The following is a 21235-nucleotide window of genomic DNA, read 5'->3' on the forward strand; positions in this document are numbered from 1 at the left end:
ATACCGATAGTTATGGCGGTTTACAATGCCGTTAAGATGAAATGGAGACTCGTTCGAAAAACAGATATCGAGGATGTAGTTTTGACTACCGTTTGTCATTTCACAGAACTGTAGTCGGCGATCGAGATCATCCTCATTCAGTTCCTGAACCGATTTTGAATTTATGCTTTAAGGATTCTAATGATTGCTGCGCTTGAAACACCAGTAACATCGAACAATTTCCTACAACTAAAGGTCGGATCCACTGCTACATGTCCTAAGACAGCCACGTCTCTCTCTTCGTCTCTTTCATGCACCCTCTTTTTGTTTCCGACTGAACCAGTAGCGTCAAATTTGGCAACCAGTTGCACAACTTAAGCAGCGGATACATTTTGTCCAAGATTTCGTTCGTTAAATAAAGCCGCTGTTGTTCGCGAAGAGTTCTATCTAAAAAATAATTTTATCATTTTCACCCTTTCTCCTACGGAATACACTATTTGAATTATACTACAAATTTACAATCGCTTTGACACACTTTTTTAACGTTCTTGAAAATTCACGAAAGACTAAAGTAAATCAAAAACATGGTCCGACAAAAAATTAATATATTTTTGGACAAAAAATTAATACTTTTTTGGACACAAAATTGAAAACTCACCTACTAAATAAATATATCTGTCAGATACGAATAATATTTATTTTTCGTGATGAATTTCACATTGCCGCTTACTATTCTCGCTGTTGTTTCATTATCGATGGATATTTTCAAGCGAAATTTTAGGGTCAGATAGAACTCGATACGATCTTCAACATTAGTTACCGCAACACCACTCATCCCTATTCAAAATCAAGGAGTTGTGGCTCCGCGCTATACGGTTGAAGTTGTTTCACCTCGAATCAGAAATTGACGGATCCTACCTATTTTCCACATTTTCATTTTAAAGTCGGAAAATCGAGGTGTTAAGTTTTCGTTGGACCACCCTGTATATATCTGAGTGCGGAGAACTTTGTGCATTTGATTGAATAACTATGTATTTCAGCTTTAGTTGTTGTTTTCAACGATTAAGAAACAGTCGGAATGTAGAAGGATTTGCTACCGAAAAAGACTAATTTGACAGTAGATAAATGACAGTATTTTTTCCGAATTCGAATGCCAATAGAAGTGAACTTTCCAATTCGTGAGAAAAAATATTAATCTACAATATTTCAAAATGGAGGGGGGAGACAAATGTCCACCATCCTACATATTTGACATTCGAAATCGGAAAAAATGCGGAAAAAATATGCGATCGCTATTCCCTAATGAGTTCAACAGACCTCGAAAGGAAATTTATTCCCTCCGCTTCGATTTATATATAAATTATTAGAGACGATAATAATAAATTGTGTATGACCTTTCTGACAACCCGACACAGTCCACTCCCTGCGGATTACACGAAGCTCGGGGGTGACATTTCCCCTTTCAAATGTTAAGCTACAGCTTCGAACCCGGCTGATACGTGATCTGGAACTTCATGCGCACTTGGCCCCGTTTGTTTGATATTTTTGTCTCATTAGTTTGGATTTATGGCTTATTTTTATTTCTATCCCCTAAAGTCTGCGGCGTTCTTTGTTCGGTGGTTTGAGATCTAGCTCATCTTCTTATGGTGGATGTATTGACTTCAATTTGCAAGATGAGGGTTTATTTGCAATGAGGTTGAGAAGTTTTATCCCACAGCAGCTTTAGAAATTGAGCGAAAACTGCTGTGATATACTGATGAAGGCTTTCACGACTTTCCGGGCTTTTTAGCAGTGGTCTTGCCGGTATTTCACCTGAGGCAGAGACAAACTTGTTGTTTGTCTCTGCCTGAGGTTTTTCGTTCCATCGAAGACCAGAGCTTGGCAGCAGTCAATACTGTGGTAACTCTCCAAGAAGGGGCTTGACACTTCCTTACCTCCACCCCAAATACAAGTTTTTTGTTGTGCAATCAGACGCTGGTTGGTGCTGAATACGAAATATTGTTACAGTGGCTTTACGCACCTTGGTATATAATATAATGGTATATAAAGTCACTGTAAATATTGTTGGATGTCATCGGAAGATTTCTGTAATCTGCCATACTGTCATGCCAATGGATGGAGCAATGGTTTACTCTTATTTTTTCCAAGGGTTATTTCCTTATTAAGGTAAGCGTCCACAGTTCCGCATCGTACGCAACGCATGAATCTTATCGGGGTAATACTGGGTATTCTGTTTATTATCTAACTTTAGTATATGTCATGTAACCGATTACTCGAAGAATTAATCTAATGCGCAATTAAAATCATGAATATTCAGCTTTTCACATCCAAAATTCAAAAACAAACGAATTTGTAATATATTAGAATGAGAACTTCTTCAAAAAATTAATAGCCAAAGAAATGGATATGTGCAATAATTCACAATATATCAACATATTCAATAATAATACCAATACATATAATATATTATATCCACAATTGGTTGAGAAGTAGGTAGGTACTCAATTATTCAGGGTGACCAACCCATTTTAAAAAATCCACTGAAATAAGTCCTTGGGAAGATCCTGGATCTGAAAGTGTTTTAAAAGAAAGTTTCTTAGTCTTCATCAGGGGTGCATATTGAATGCGGAAATCAATCTGACCACGGAGTTTGATTTTAAGGTCATTTCAAAGTCGAGTAAATATTTTGAATAAGCAATACACATGTTTTTGTGAAAAATCATATTCCTCGTAAAAATATACAAACATTTTGCATCTTTCGTTTGGGCCATAAAATGAACCGTTGGAAAGATATGGAGTGTTTTATGATCAGACCGATGAAAATCTTCTACCCACAAACTTCTCAGCAGAAGTGAGTGTTCATGGAGGGACAAACAGTAAATCAGCAATAAATATTTTAAAATTAAAAGACGAAAACAAAAATTAAATTGAGAGCACATTTTACCTAATTTAATGTATTAATGTTCAAAAGTTTTCCCATGATCAGCAATGCACAGTTCTATATTTGTTCAAAGCTTCGACGGTTGATGGAAGCACATGCTCTTCTGAAGGGAGTTGTCTGAAATTGCGCACAATCTGAAATTCACAGTTATTACTACTGTATCTGTTTGTAGTGATAACAATTCGGCATGCAGTGAGATTTTTGTTAGGTACCACGGTTTCAACTTACGTTTGCGATTGGAAGAAAATTGGGAAAAAAACTATTTTTTTTTTTTTGAATATGCTCCTACGGAATACAAAAACAAGTTATTCTATGAGAAATAACTTCCTACTTTATCATGACCATATCATAAGCATGAAAAACAAAAATCTACTTGACCTTGAAGTAGAAGAAGAAACTTTCATTTGAAATATTTTTGATCCATGCTCTCCTCAAGGAAATATTTCATTTTTCAAAATGGGCTATCCATTATAGATTTATCGTTTCATTAAAAACTGAATAAGTACACGGTGGGCAAGTTTCGATGGCATTAAAAGTCAGCTCTTCAACAGTAGAGAAAAAAAAGAGGAGAAGTTTTCAACCTCGATTTTCAAAAGATGGATAATGGCCAAAACCCCATTCCTCTATTTTCTGTTGTTTTTGAGTTATAAGTGAAAACTAATTTTCGGCTCTTTGAGAATTGGTACACCTCTCTTTCAGTTATATCGAGAAACACTCATAATATTCTAGTCTCTTGTTAATATAGAATTCCGTGGAGTAGTTGAAGATTTTTTCAGTCCGCCACTCCAGTGATAGTAACTTTAATTTTTTTAGATGTGAACCATATATTTTTTCACATATTTCAGTCCCATATTCTTTTTCTGATTCATAGAATAAATAATATACATCGTGTCTATAATTGTTCATCCAAAAAAAAACTCAAGTTGGGAGGTTATTTTCATTGAAAATAGGATAATGAACTTTATGCTTCTACGTTGTGTCAGGTTATCAAGGTTGAAGAAAAATTTTCCAATTGGAATGCATCACTCTTAGGAAATTTTGTAAACCTTATTTCAAATGAATATGTTCCGAAATCTTCGCAACTAGTAGAGAACCTGTACAGCCCTTTCCAACGCCTTTTCAAATAAAAATTGATATTATATATTCTGAATTAGGAAAAAAATAATATGTAAAAAGAACCTGGGGTTTTATATGCATTTATTTTTCGATATCACTGAATCTTTATGAAAACAAGACCCAATTCAAAGAGTCGAAAAATGAGTTTTCACTTATAACTTGAAAACAAAAGAAGATAGAGGGATGCGGTTTTGACTATTATCCGTCTTTCGAGGTCAGCCATTTTTTCTTTTTTTCCTAGCTCTTACGTTTACAGAGCTACCATTCAGTGCCATCGAATTTTGTCCACCCTGCACACTTTTATTATAGAATTAGGAATTTTTTTTGATAGAATCAGATAATCGTCATTGTCTTTCTAGTTATTTTGTGGCTTCATATATTTTTAAATCATTTTGTGTAACGTAATGTACGCATAGGTACATTGTTTCAAAGCCCGAAAAGACAATAAACTTATTTTATTCTTCACTTTTGGCCCGATTTCAGTTGGAGAATCAATTGCTCCAACAACTCTTCTTTCAATTTGAAAATGTCCATCTAACATATTACGAATGTCCTGGCCTCTTCGAAGTCATCGCTCAGTTTTTTATAACCACATATTGAAGTTTTGAACTTGGCTCACATGAAGAGATTCCATTATTGAAATATTTTGAAAAAGTTTATCACACTGTGTGATTCTCAGGAGGATGCTCAATGAAAAACGCATTTTCCACTTATGCCGAAAATGAATACATATACGGATAATTACTTGGGAAGTGTCCACTTTATATCGTATTCAGAATAATTAAAACGGGAAATTGAATGGAAATGAAGAATCACCTGCATTTTGTCGGGATGGCATATTCGTTAGCGAATCCGATGAAAAGGTTGATGAGAAAGCCCTCAACTGTTTCTGGATGAAAGGAAAAAATTCCGAGTAAATAAAAACACGTTCATAATTAAGCTTTCCGTTCCTTGTCCAACGGGCACTGCGATAAAAATACTGGATGTACGAGTACCCAAATGAAATGGGTAAATGGGAAAGATTTCAAGTGCAATTGGGAATAAGCCCTCAGGATCGAACTCCCCGCAGGACAAAAGAATATACTTTGTTGCGGTCCCTAATTCCCCTTTCGACTAACGGGATACGTAGCTGTATATAATACCCACATAAGTCTACTTCCAAAAGCACATTGCCTCTGCATTGGACCTTCTTTCGACTTGGATTTGAGAATACCAGAACTTATTGCATATTGCATACTCGTATTTTGATACTGCTAAAAAATGGGGACTGCTTTCTTGATTATAGAATACAAGTGAATAATTATGATATATTTTTATAACACAAAAATATGCAGTGAGAACAATGTTTGATATTAAATTCAGATCATCATGTAGAAGCTTTTTCAGAGCATATAACATTTTAACAGTTCCAGGTTTGTATATCTACAGAGTTTTATTGTTGTGAACAAAAATAAGAATGAAAATAAGAAGAGTAGGTATATGAATATTTTCATCCAATTCATAAGTATTCTAATACAGAACGAGGCACACTGTACATGGGAATCAAGATGTACAATTTACTTCATATGTCTATAAGAAATATTCTAATCTACGAGCCATATTCGTGGCAATATATTTGCTGATATTGAACTGTGCACCGTACCTATTCTCTCACGGAATTCAAAGAGGCTTGTAGTGTAGGTTATGTTTTTCACACTGCAATTGGAGAACAAGTTATCTACCTATACTTAATTATTTTCTCCTTTAGTGTTCATCAAGTATTCGAATCAGTTTGATGAAGGCTGTATTATTCTTTCTCGATTTCCGTTTCAGGTTTTTTGTTTCAGACATAATTTCGTGATCTCAATTTTTATGTCAACGGAAAAGAAGTCCTTCAGTATTAAAAGCTTATTCTGTGAACAAATTTATTATCATCCCTACACTACTCACGGGGAGACAGGGTTTTTTCACTGAGGTTTTCCCCCAAATTAATTGAACTGCTCTTCACAAGTTGAGGATATTGATGATTTTCTTTTCGGAGATGCCTATATGTTCCTCATCATCTTAATATTATTTTTGAATCACATTAACGTCTTCTGGTTCGGAGAGAATCAAGTTTTCATCCAATTTACACATTTTTTCGTCAATGCTTGTCGGAAATGCACATTTTGATTATTGTTTCTTCACTCTGTATTTCGTTTTCAATAGGATCAAACGGTTCGAAGCAATTTAAAATCGAATTTATATTAAACCGAGAATTGTTTTATCCGATGAGGATGCCAATGGAGCCCTTGAGAAGCTGGTCGACCATAAATGACCAATTCATTCAATGTTAATCAAAACTATTTTCCACTGGAATTATTCGTCAAAGTTCCGGCAGAAGACCGTTTTTCTACTCTTTCGGCGAGAATACTCAGACAGAACGGCAAGTCATTGAAGATGCCACAGGTACTTCAATTTCCATAAGTATCGTCACAAGACTTTTCCATGAAGTCAATCTATTATAGAGTCGACTGTTAAGAAGAGTTTCACTTATTCTCGAACACAAGCGTCAAAGATCAGAGTAGCCAATGGTGCGTGTCCGTGAAGTTAGCACCCACTTTTTCGAAAATGAAAAAACTTTTGTTTGCATTCATTGATAACTCGTTACTTAGTAACTATTTGTAACACCGAAATTTTCGTTTGTACCTCAAAGGTATTAGTAGAAAAACACCGCATTCCGCTGGGTGCTAACTTCACGGGCACCCACTGTTCGATTTTTCGCGAAAAATAATGTACAGTTGGAAAGTTCATCGTTAGTAACTATTTGTAACACAAAAATTTTTGTTCCTCAAAATCCGAAGTTAGCACCCACATTTTCGAAAATGAAAAAAATTTTTTCGTTAGTAACTATTTGTAACACACAAATTTTCGTTTGTAATCTTACCTATGATGGGAAAATGACACCCTCAAAATGCGAACTTAGTACCCACATGTTCGAAAAAGAAGATAATTTTTTTTGCATTCGTTCGTAACTCGTTAGTAACTATTTGTAACACAAAAATTTTCGTTTGTAACCTTACCTATGATGGGAAAATGACACCCCCAAAATGCGAACTTAGTACCCACATGTTCGAAAAAGAAGATAATTTTTTTTGCATTCGTTCGTAACTCGTTAGTAACTGTTTGTAACACAAAAATTTTCGTTTGTATCTCAAAAAGTGCTAGAAAAACATCTTATTCCACTGGGTGCTAACTCCACGGGCACCCATGTTCGATTTTTCGCGAAAAAAGAGTACAGTTGGAAATTCCAAGGTTAGTAACTATTTGTAACACAAATTTTTTTTCTTGTAACCTGATCTATAATGGGAAAATGACACTCTCAAAATGCGAAGTCAGCAATCACATTTTGGGAAAATCTCCATTTATTTTTGCTTCCAATAGCACTTCGTTAGTAACTATTTGTTAGCAGTTAGCATTTCGTTGGGTGCTAGCTCAAAATCAAAGATCAATCGAATATAAAATATAAAATCCATCTCGGAAATACTGGATTTCCCATATTGAACGAAGTACTTTAGTCAATATAAATTGGATGTGGAATATGTATCGATACAAGTACTCCGAGCACAAACATCGGGTCCCAGACGAAAATTTCCATGAAAAAAAAACTTGAAACGAAATAGAAATTCGTGTCACAAATATGTAGTTCCAGATGTAGTTCTTATTTTAGGGAAGCAATAAATGATTCAGAATTTTCCAAAATGTTCATACATATATGCTAATTTTGCACTTTATGTAGTGCTATTTTGTCAATTGCGGAATAGGTTACTGACGAAAAATTTTGTGTGTCGAACATTAAGTAAAAGGGTACTATCGAAAGCAAAAGCGAAATCTAGAATTTTCCGACATATTGGTTCTTACTCACAGTCTTCACTATTTCAGGGTACAAATTTTCCATTAGTGATTGGGTAGAAAAAAATTTTGTCCCGCAAATAGTTACTAACGAAGTTCTATTGGGACCAAAAAAGAAATATGGCATTTTTGAAAATGAGTTTGTTATCTCATAGCATTTTCGGGATGGCATTATCCTATTATATGTTAGGCTATGAGCAACAATTTTTGTGGTTCAAATAGTTACCAATGATGGACTCTACAACTGAATTTTATTTATTTTTGGGTGCCCGGTGAGTTAGCACCCAGCATAATACTGTAATTTTCTTTCATTACTTTTGGAATACGAACGAAAATTTTAGTTTTACAAAGTTACTAACGAGTAACTAACGGAAGGAAAAAAATTATCTTCATTTTCGAAAAAGTCGGTGCTAACTTCGCATAGCAAAAAAATGTAGAATTTTCGAAAGTGTGGGTGCTGACTTAGCATTGTATGGGTGTCATTTTCCCATTATAGGTTAGTTTACAAGAAAAAAATTTGTGTTACAAATAGTTACTAACCCTGGACTTTCCAACTGTACTATTTAATCGCGAAATATCGAACAGTGGGTGCCGGTGAAGTTAACACCTAGCGGAATGCGGTGTTTTTCTAGCACTATCTTTGAGATACAAACGAAAATTTTTGTGTTACAAATAGTTACTAACGAGTTACGAACGAATGCAAAAAAAATTATCTTCATTTTCGAAAAAGTGGGTGCTAACTTCGCATTTTGAGGGTGTCATTTTTCTGTTATGGGTTAGGTTACAAACAAAAATTTTTCTGTTACAAATAGTTACTAACGATGAAGTTTCCAACTGTACATTATTTTTCGCGAAAAATCGAACAGTGGGTGCCGGTTAGCACCCAGCGGAATGCGGTGTTTTTCTACTAATACCTTTGAGGTACAAACGAAAATTTTGGTGTTATAAATAGTTACTAACGAGTTACTAACGAATGCAAACAAAATTTTTTTCATTTTCGAAAAAGTGGGTGGTAACTTCACGGACACCAATGGAGCAGGCACACTGGCGAGCAGAATGGCTTTACGTACTCTTTACTGACGAGTCCAGATATAGCCATTCGGTTCATAGTCGTAGAGTAGGTATGCGCTTGGACAAGTCCACTCATACACAGAAAGAACCGATCTTTTCAAGAAGTTCATCATTTTCAAGTAGGTAGGTACAAACTATGATTTGAGACGGAGTTTGTTTCGATAGGAAAACTGATTTATTTTTACTTTAAAGAGGACATTTTGTTTGTTGATGAAGTTATCCAACGCAGATTTGGCGAAAATTTCATTGCTCTGCATGAACATACACTACTACGTAGATCCCATGTAGCAGTTGACTTATGAAGAAAACCAGGATATTCCACATCTAGCATTACCTCCAAGATCCCTCATCCCAAATCTAATCTAATACGCTTGGGACCAAAGAACTCTTGATGCCCTCAGACCCAAGCCTGAAACGCTTCAATAGCTCCTAGATCTTTAGCCTCAAATTTAGCAACAAAATGAATAGGATTTTCTCAATCAATTCTCAAGTACACGACATTGAAATATTTCAGGAGAATATAAACGGAAATTTGTTTCGTGCGATTCCGTGAACCAATACGTCTGTCACCTCGTAGCCTTATTTCGTGGCTAATGCTATACTGTGAGTGTATATCAAATACAGTGTGTACTGTACAGTTTAGCGGCACATATACGGTCCGTTTTGATACAGTTACTGCATAACCAAAGACAAACTAACCATTGCTGCATTTCAAGTGCAGCAACGATGTATAGTTTTCGTACAGTGGCTGGATTTCAGTGTTTGCTGGGATACGTCTTGAAACCAGGACAAGTGATGGATGTAGCAGTGAATTCAAGGCTAAAAAATGCACTCAATTATTTGAAGACAGCCATTATTGTTATACGAAGTATCTAGGAATGTCGTTCAAAATATATAAACTAACCGAAAGCCCGTCCTTTATAACAACAATAAGGAGCTTCTCTTTCATCTTAAATAGAGAACTAACAGTGATGAAGATAATGGACCTTTGAGCAATAATCCGAACTACGTCTATAATTGTAATCAATTAATTTCCCTTTGATGTTCAAGGAAATTTCAATTCGAAATATATAAGACGGAGGGGGCCCCAAGGAACACATTCGCATTTGTTTTGCGATGAAATGAGTTTGAACAGTTCTAATCATTCCTTTCCATTTATCCCCAAGTCAAGCCGCAAATTGGTTCAATTATTCGAATACGCATTTTCTTCATCCACTCCAGGCTCCATAATTAATACTAGTCGAATTTCTAACTATGCAAGTTTGTTACTCGTTATTCCAGCGACATGAATAAATCGAAAGAATTGAATTTGTAATACATATTTCGAATTCTGGTTGTTGAAAAACAACTTATCGTATGAAAGAATTGAATGAAACACAGAAAAATAAATATAAATAATAATTAAACGTTCGTTTAATATGCACCATCGAGTAGGGTGTGGAATTTGAGCTTTATGTTGTGTTTCTTAGCGTGTCGCTTAGCTGGTACCTGTGGTACTACCACAGTATTTTCCATTTCTCCTGATTTGTTCTACAACAGCAACCAACTAGTCCAATTCAATTGCCGACTCGAACCGCTGAAGGTGCTGCGCAGGATATTCAGCCAGTGCTGACTCAAGCGGGGGTTAGTTAGAAAGCGCATGAAGTGGACAACGTCCATGAATTAAACTATTGTGCGCATATATAACTCCATTACGGGACTAGGGCAGAACACGAACAACTATATGAAAAGGCTCCATGAGGAATTCTGCAATTCGCCGAACGAACAACGATGGTCCAAAATTACACAAATTACATGCGCCAGCATGGCAGAAACGTCTTCAACAAAAAACAGAAAGGCTAAGAAGAGACATTGGACGACTGACGGAGTACTTGAACGGGAATCGAGGAAGAAAGGTTGTGAAAGCTGCCAAAGACATCATGGATAGAAACAGGACACACACAGAACGAGAGACGGAGAATGCTACAGCTCACCATTGCCTCGACACTCTAAAGCAAAAATTAAGTCTGTATGCAGAACGCATGAGGAGATATAAAAGCAATTATAGCCGGAAAAGAGACAATAATTCATTCGAAAAGTCGGAAGAAACTTTCTACCGGTCACTCACATCGTCTGATGGAGAAAATGGAGTTACCACCAAAGGAAGCCATTGAATATTTCTGGGCCGAACAATTATCAGCGAAACCTCATTTCAAAGGAGATACCAGATGGATTGAAGATGAAAAATCTGAAGCTATAAAATATGAGCCGTTGCAGCATGACATGATCACAATTGAAGAAGTAAAATAAGCTATCAGAGGACTACACAACTGGAAAACACCTGGGCCTGATGGATTGCAGAACTTCTGGATCAAGAAACTTTGGATCATTACAAATGACAAATTGAGCTCCGCAATAAATGATGTCATTGAAAGACTGCCAGTATTCCACACACAAGGCACAACATACCTGTTACCTAAAGACCAGCAGAGGAATACAGAGGACCCATCCAAGTACCGACCAATTCCGACGATGTACAAATTGATCAAATCGTGTATTTCAAACCGAATTCATAATCATTGTGAAAAGAACAACATCATCGCCATGCAACAGAAAGAATGCACCAAAGACAGCCGAGGGTGCAAAGAACAACTAATAATTGATTCAGTTATCTGCAATCAAGCGTTCTACAAGCAAAGGAATCTTTACGCTGCGTACATAGACTACAAAAAAGCATTCGATTCCATACCTTACCATACTTACTGGCTCTTGACGGTCTTGAAGATTTACAAGGTGGATCCCAATATTGTTAAGTTCCTGAAAAACGCCATGTCAACCTGGCGTACTAGTCTTCAAATGAAAGCAGCAGATGGCTCCATTACAACAGGACCTATTCCAATAGGACGCGGAATTTTCCATGGAGATTCGCTGAGCCCTCTGTGGTTCTGTATGGCCCTGAATCCCTTGTCTCATAGATTGAATTCTACGGACTACTGATTTGCCATCAAGAGCGGCAGTAGAACTAGGATGAAACTGAATCATCTCCTTTACATGGACGATTTGAAACTCTTCGCATCTACCCAAAAACAAATGCAACAGATGCTGAAAATGGTTGAAAGATTCTCGGAAGAAAACAAAATGAAGTTTGGACTAGAAAAATATCGACTGCTGAACATAACGAGAGGGAAAATAGAAGATGGCACGTTCAAACTCAAGGAAGGTGCAGAAATTGAAGCATTAAAGGGAGGAGACACATACAAGTATCTAGGCATCAAACAGGCAAGAAAAATCAATCAGAGCCAGATGAAGAAAGAATAATCGGAGGAGTTTACCCGAAGATTGAGAAGGATAATGAGAACTGGTCTTAACAGCAAGAATCTGATAAAAGCGATTAATACCTACGCTTGCTCGGCGCTGAGCTATTCATTCGGTATCATCTCTTGGAGGACCACCGATTTAGCAGCTTTACAGAGAGAAATAAGGACGATGCTGACTAAACACAATAAACATCACCCCAAAACTCAATACGGACACAGCTGCCACGACACCTCGGGGGTAGGGGAATTCTTAACTTGTCCAACCGCATGTCCCAAGAAATTGAAGGACTGAACAAGGCTGCTTCGTCAGAACTCCATCGAGTAGTTTGTGTTGCTGATAGTTCTACTCCGTTGAACTACAACAGGACCACTTGGAAACTGTCGAACAATCTGCAAAAAGCAAAATGGAGAAACTAATTGGCACACCTTTGCATGGAAGGCACCAGAACGAGGTCAATCGTGATTACGTCGACATATCTGCGTCGAACTACTTCCGAAAGGTTGTTTCCCGAGACAGAGGGCTTCATCCTCGCCATCCAGGACCAGGTGATTCCGACAAGGAATTATATGAAATATATCGCCATGGATCCCTCAGTGAAGGACGATAGCTGTCGTTATGACTGTGCGACACATGAAACTATCCAGCACATCACCGGGGGATGTCAGAAGTTCGCGGGCACGGAGTACAAGAGTAGACATGATGCTGTTGCCAAGATTCTTCATCAAGAATTGGCACTAAATCACCAACTTCTAAGTTCGAAAAAGGTTCCTTATTACAATTACCATCCGGATGCTGTATTGGAAAATGAACATCACAAGCTCTACTGGGATCGCACGGTTCTCACAGACCGGAAAATAACCCACAATAGACCAGACCTCATATTGCTCAATAAGGATGAGGACAGAGCACTATTCATCGACGTGGCAATTCCAAATAATAACAATCTTCTAGGCACACCGAAAAAATTTCAAAATACAGAGATCTAGAGGAGAAACCAGGTGAAAGCCGCAAGGCTAAAGTCATTAAACGTTCGTTTAATATGCACCGTCGAGTAGGGTGTGGAATTTTAAGGTTCATGTTCTGTTTCTTAGCGTGTCGCTAGGCTGGTACCTGTGGTACTACCACAGTATTTTCCATTGTTTCCTGATTTGTTCTTCAAGATCTTTGCGTTTGAATATCTTTTGTGCGCTTCTTTCTACTAGGTTATTTTGTTATTTATTGTTATTATTACCCAGTGGAGTTTGGTCTAGTCTATTATGTGTTATTATGTATATTATGTGTTATTCTGTATATAATGTGTATTTTACTTTTATTCAGGAGATAATTGAAATTTTTCTGTTTGTAATTGATTTTATGTATAGTAGAAAGAGGAATGAAATTCCATTATTATTATAATTTTTTTTTTTCCGTATGAGGGAGTAACAAGGGCATAAAGATCAATGGCAGATACCTCAATCATCTAAGATACGCTGATGACATACTCCTGATTGCATCTGACTACAAATAATGATTGAAGAACTACATGAGAAAGCGCTCCGGAGAGGATTGAAAATGAACATCAAAAAAACAAAAATTATGACCAATTCGAATGAACAATACTTAATAATAGTAGATGGAGCAGTAATAGAGCCAGGCGATACGAGCGAGTAGAGAAAACCAGACTGTGGAAATCGCAAGGAGAACTCGTTTAGGATGGGCAGCTTTCGGTAGGCTCGCCTATGTCCTGAAAAACCACGAAATTCCCATGCACTTGAGAACAAAAGTATTCGACCAATGCATTCTACCGGTACTAACATACGGAGCTCAGACATGGACTTTCACCAAAGCAAACATCGATAAAATCCGCAAGACGCAGAGGGCTATGGAAAGAAGCATGTTAGGAGTATCACTCAGGGATAAAAAACGCAACGAATGGATAAGAGAAAAAACGAAAGTTGTAGACGCGAGCAGCGTCACTTAAGTGGAGATGGGCAGGCCATAATGAACGATTACAGGACAAACGCTGGAATGCAGAGATTGGGAAGTGGCGCCCTTATGATGGGAAAAGATCAAGAGGAAGACCGCAGATGAGGTGGAAAGATGACATAGTCAGACACGCAGGCTTGATGTGGCAGAGGAGAGCCCAAGACAGGAAATGCTGGAGGCAGTTGGGGGAGGCCTATATCCAAACTTGGAAGGATAGAGAATAGGCTAATTGGATGAGGGAAAAAACTTTTTAAAGACAAACTTTGAGAGGGACCACTCTCTCAAGAGTTCGAGACTCCGAGCTGTTGCTTGGATACTCACTAAAAAACCCCTCATACATTTTTGGTATATAGTTCTTTATACATCCTTTACAGCGTCCCTTAACAAAAGAGATGAGCTGTGAAGCAGCTCTTACGTATCATGGGACATTTCTGTGAAGTGAAGTGAAGCGGAAACTTATTTCAACATTTAAAAAGAAGTTGATTCTAATGAATACCTGCATGTGTATCAGAATAGACCAAAGCTTGAGTTTCAGACTCAATGTCGAATTATAACATCGAAAATGGAACAAAAAATAGGCTATAGGTATAGATAAATTCAGAGTGTCCGACGATTTCTAAGAACGCCTTTTGCAACTTCAGAGGAGTAGAATTATCAGCATCATAAATTACTCGATGAAGTTCTGATGAAGGAGCCTTGTTCAGAAAATATTCTCGAAGTCCCTAAATTTCCTGGTTGTACGGTTCGACAAATTAACAATTCCTCGACCTCCAAAGTGTCGTGGCAGCTCTGGTCGTTTTATTGAACTCTTAAGGTGATGTTTATGATGTTTTATCAGCATTGTTCTTATTATACCGAATGAGTAGCTCAGTGCATAGCAAGCGTAGGTATTAATTGCTTTGGTTATGTTCTTGCTGTCTAGACCAGTTTTCATGATCCCTTTCAGTCTTCGAGTGTATTCCTCCGTCAATTCTTTTTTCATCTAGGTTTGATTGATCCGTCTAGACTGTTTGATTCCTAGACGTATCTCCTTCCTTCAATGCTTTGATTTCCGCACCTTCCTTGAGTTTGAATGTGCCGATGAGGGCTGAGCGAGTCTCCTTGGAAAATTACACATCTTATTGGAATAATTCCAGTTGTGATAGGTCCATCTGCTGCTTTCATAAGTAGACTGGTGCACCAGGTTGACATGGCTTTTTCCAGGAACTTAACATTATTGGGGTCTTCCTTGTAAATCTTCATGATCATCAAGAGCCATTCGTGTGGTATGGAATCGAATCTTTTTTATGTAGGTACGCAGCGTACGTTGTTTCGTGGTGACGATGTTATTCCTTCCACAATGGTTATGAATCCGGTTTGAAATGCATGAAATGATGTGAGTAATTTATACATCGTTGGAAGGCATGTGATTGGTCGGTACTTGATTGGGTATTCTGGATTTCTTTGGTCTTCGGTAACAGGTTTGTTGTGCCATGTGTTGAAAATACTGGCATTCTTTCAGGATTTTCAATGACACCATTTATTGTGGAAGTTTATTTGTCATAAATGATCCAAATTTCCTTGATCCAGAAGTTCTATGAGCAATCAGGTCCACGTTGTTTACCAGTTGTGTAGTCCTCTGACTCCTCTGCTAGATGATTTTACTTCATCAATTGTGATCATGTCATGCTGCATCGGTTTATATTTCAGAGCTTCAGAGTTTTCATCTTCAATCCATCTGGTATCTCTATTGAACCGAGGTTTCGTTGATAATTGTTCGGTCCAGAATTTTTCAATGGTTTCCTTTGTTGGTTACTTTCCATTTTCTACATCAGACGATGTGGGTGATCGGTAGAAAGTTTATTCGGACTTATATCTCCTCAGGCGTTCCGTGTACAGAGTTGGTTTCTGCTTCAGAGTATCGAGGCAGTGGTGAGCTGCAGCATTCTTTGTCTCTCGTTCTGTATGTGTCCTGTTTCTTTCCATGATTTCTCTTCAAGCACTCCGTCAGTCGTACAAAGTCATTTCTTAGCCGTTCTGTTTAATTTTGTAGACATTTCTGCCATGGTGGATTTTTAATTTATGTAATTTTGGACCATTAGTGTTCGTTTGGCAAATTCTTGCCCCCATGGTTTTCGCTGTTGTTAGCGCTGAACAGTGAAAAACTAGATTCCAATGAATTTCCGTTCTTTAGTTACTAAGGTATGACGTCCTTATTCAAGATGTCGATTACAAGTGATAGTTTCTTGGATTAATTGGGTCAGGGAGGTGCTATACGATGAAGAGGATCTGTTTCATCCAATTCTGCAAAGTATCTTCTCATGTCAGAGCCGACTTGTCGGCGGAGCTCTTCCCTATCGTCCTGGTGCTCAGACTCACTTGCGTTTCAAGATGGACCTTAGATATCAACTTCTTCTCGCTGTTGTTGAGCAGGCAGGTGAATTTCATTTGGGGCGTTAGTGTAGAAATCTGGTGTTCCCATTAACAAAAAAACATAACTTTGGGTCATAGCTTCGTAATTAAAAATACTGCTAAAAAGGCAAGCACGCCACTGGGTTCTACTTAAAAAAGTGCCTGTATAATGTTTCAATTTCAAAGCTCTATCATCAGTATTAGCGGAGATATAAATTTATTTCGAAATCGCCATTTTTACAATTATTATCACTTATAACTCGAAAACAAAACAAGGTGGCCAAAAATGACTACTGCTCTTGTTAGTTTCTCAGAAAAAGAGACCGAGAATGGGGTATCAGATTTTGTCTCCATCTCCACTGGCTTAAAAGCTGTAGTGCTAAAACATCGAAATTTGCCCACCCTGTACATAGTAATGTCTGCATGTCATCAATTTCAAACTTTAATAGCTGATAAAAATACAGAAAAAATTGAATGAAATGTTCAAAAATGCCACCATTAGCATCGATGCATGCTTGGCAACGAAGAATAAGGGAATTGTACACTAATTGCATGCTTCGCCTATTTTGAGTGGATTCGACTGCATTAATTCGTTCCATTAATTGTTCTTTATCATTAATTTACACTGCGCGTAAACTTGTTGTTTCAAATGTCCCCATACAAAATAATCCGGAGGATTCAAATCAGGTGATCTCGCTGGCCATAGCACTTGACCACGCCGACCAATCCATCCATTGAAATTTTGGTTTAACCAGGCGACAACATTTCGTCCAACATGCGGTGGTGCTCCATCGTGCTGATACCACATACGATTGTATACCACTTCCAAAGGAAAATCTTCTAGCAAATTATCGAGATTGTTTTCCAGAAACTGCAAATACCGACAAGCTTTTAATGCGTTGCCATCACAGAAACCGTCCACAAAAATAACATCTGCATATTTAACTTCCTGTTAAACTGCATGTTTAACAGGACTAAACCAGCAAATCAACTTTTGAATTGGCAAACAATAAGTGTTCTGCCACCAGCTGACATTCATCTAATTTATTTCTAGGCTAACTGTTATTATAAAATTTAATTGCTTGCATACAGAAACTCGGAAACGAAGCCTTATCGGCCAAAAATTTTTTTTACGTTAAATTAAGAATATCAGTCTCTATATGTCCCTTAATTTTTCGCCTCGAGTTTCGAATCACCCTGTATATTATCTTGAAAATTCTAATAGAGAATTTCTTCCATTTCTCGAATTGAAAAAACGTTTAATATGTAACCAATACTCATAGCTTCCCCGACATCACGCGGTTGAACTCCCAATAGTATCTTCAAATATTTCTCCGGCGGAATCCTTTTCAATCGCCTACGAGAGTGGTAGAGGAGTGATTTACTGCGATGCATTCGGAGTGTTTCCTAGGACTTATGGTGTCTTTAACAATTCCTAATTACTTCACGCCTCGCAAATTTTTATGCTTGCTTCACCGTAAAAGAAAATATGTGGCGAAGGAAGCAGAAACATCAATTGAAGGAGAACACAATAGTGGTTGCCACCTCCTCCGAATCATTAATTTGGTTCTGAATGTTGCCAAAGGCGACCAAGCAAAGAGCCTGGGGGTAGGTATTTGCTGATAATATCGGTTAGGATAATTAAAGCTTGCCAAGTAGGCAGGGCTTTTCTCCTCACTTCTGAATCGATCAATTCGCTACATCATAATAGCCCGTTAATGGCAAGGAACGAATTATTCCTTCACAGGATTATTTCGAATCGAATGCATCAAAATAGTCGTATGAAAATGAGAATTTTTCTCCTTATATGTTGAGTATTTCGGCAAGTTGGACAAGAATAAAGCAGATCGGGTGAAGAAAATCCTTCACTTGATCTCCCATCAAGTGACATTCTTGTTTATTTGCAACCCTTGTTCTTTCAAGAAGCTGAGTTTTCTTCGTCACAGCCATATCAGCTTTGAGTTGATGGCATAGGTTAGGGGCTCAATGCTTTGATAGCAGCTTGATTATTAGAATCATTATATCATATCCTTGATAGCTTCTTTCCAGGTTTATATTTGCACATCTTCAGATTGCTAGAATTTCTGTCTGAAAGGCGATCGAACAGAAACCAAATAATAAAGTGTGATATGGTTATTGATCCATTTTGTTTGTGTCTGTTTGTATTTTATGTTATTTTCTTCGCAATTTTGGGTACTGTTCTCTTTTCCTCTTCTTCCCGTTCACATATCGTCGTATTGAAGTTCTCATCGATGCATTTTTTTATCATCACGTCAATTAGTAGGTTCACTGATGAAATGTACTTGTTTAAAGAGGACCACGCCAAGAAGTCACTATTGACTCAAGAAAAAGAGTTGATGCGATTTGTTTTTCCCGAATTTCAATAGTCGTAAATCGTTCAGGTATTCATTAGATATTGCTGTTCTTATAGAATTTTTTACTAACTCAAGTTGAATAAATGTCCTTTCGTTGGTACTGGTACCATAACCAGCTGTTACGATAAATCAAAATGTAATCACCAGTCCCTTGAGTTAATTATTCATATGACTCAGAATCAGAAAATCGTAAGTTCTTTAAGTAAAGCTTCTGTGTTTGGCTTTTATAGTTTTGACGGAATCAATTTCTTTAGTCATAGTCTGTCAGTCCTCCATTTTCAAATGTTGGAATTTGGGAATTTCAATATATTGAATCTTACGTTTTTAATAAAAAGGTAAGAAAACGTACGAAATGATTAATAAAAACTTTTTATTAATAATGTCACATTCATTGATGAATTATTAATGAGTGTATCTATAATATCTGTATTTTGGAATCCGTATATGCAATGACTTGGGAAGAAATATTTAAGAAAATCAGCTAGAAAAAGAGTTTTCAACTATTTTCATGTTCATAGTTTTTTGTTTTTTTTCAAAAGTATGGAAATTTATCGAAAAGTCTCTCCCTTGGCTTCAATTCGTATCATGGTGAAATTGAAAAAAGACGTTCGTTAAGTGCTGCCATCTTTTCTACGAAAATGAAAGCTATTGTAATATCCTTAACTTTCACTTATCGTTCAAGGGTTCCACATGGTTACCACATTCTGGTAGTCTTTCCCTCTTTACGTCTTATTCGGATGGCGAGAAAGTCCCGTGGTATAAATTCCTCTTAAATTTTAAATTGAAAACCAATGGGCGTTATGTCACGAAACCTCAATACAACAGCATTCGATGCTATTTGGCATATTTCAATTCTTAAAATTGAAACAAAAACGCATCCGCGTGCGTTCTTCTTCTCCCATCATTCAAAAGACATCACCCCTCCGCGTGTCCATCGAATACATTTTTAGCCGTTTCGTTTTGGCACATTAGCCGGCTAAATATAAAATTCCCTGACGCAGATGAATACTTTATCGAACTTTAGCCGGTCCTCGAATATAAACCTAAGTTTAGCCGGCTAATCTTAAGTTTATGCTCACACCTATCTTTAGCCGTAACATATATATGTATCAGCCTCTCTGGGAATTCCTTCGCTGATTCATGACTAGCACGCATTAATGAAAGAGAACAAATTATTCTTCAAGAAAAGAAGTTCAGACCCGCTTAGAAAAAATTGGACACCCTGTGTTACCGGCAATACTCATTTTGACGAGATCAAGCAACAAAAAACATTCTATTCTAAATGGCAATATTGGATCACCACCCTGTATGAAGCATGGCAGCATGGAAGAATCATTCGAATACAAAGTTCCCAGGTTGTATAAAAATAAATCTCTCTTAACTAGGAATTACAGAACACCATCGGGTTATCAGGAAACAATTGCCATCAATCATAGTAGATTGGCCCGTCATATCCATAAACACCCAATTCAATCCCTCCACAACTTCTCCTTCGTTCTCACCATTTAACACAGGTTCATTTAACGAAAAAAATCACTCGAGAAATCCTCTCAAAGGGGATATTTTGTTGGGATATAACGGAATACTGTTTCTATGTTCATTCTCGTCGAAGTCAATTAATTAGAAACTGGAACATGGAAACAAACCTACATACATGTAGTCGATATATCCTCGTCTAGGGTTCGATTTTGAATAGTCCTATATTCTCCATTTTCTTGTTTACAAGCAAAATTACAGGGTTGTTCACAATGAACTCCCAAAATTGCGAGACTTATAACTTTTGATAGGAGAGCTATATAGTGCTCAACCATTTGTATAATATTCCTTATATTCTGAGATAGGAAATAACTGCAAATTTTCTCTATATCTAGGATAAGATTACAACTAGTTGACAATTATTCGGATTAGAGAGAAAACCAGTTTCGGTAAATGGTCCTAGATAAGTAGGACTGTAGGACATGATTTGATCGCTTATAAGAGGAGATAATCTAGTTTTTTCTTGATAATGGAGTGCTGTCGGTTATTTTGATAATGGGAATAATCGAGTGCTTCAACTCGAGTAGGCACAAAAAAGTGCTTCAGCCTGCAAAATGATTTTTCTATGTTAAGTCTGTTGGCTACCACTTTTCTAGTAATCGATAGTAAGTTTTTCGGTCTGTATTTTCCAACTTTGCTGAACACAATAAATTCGACAGTTTTCTACCTCCTGGATTAACATTGTGTTCTGATG

This window comes from Coccinella septempunctata, chromosome 1 (assembly GCF_907165205.1).
Source record: "Coccinella septempunctata chromosome 1, icCocSept1.1, whole genome shotgun sequence".
NCBI classification, from domain to species: domain Eukaryota; kingdom Metazoa; phylum Arthropoda; class Insecta; order Coleoptera; family Coccinellidae; genus Coccinella; species Coccinella septempunctata.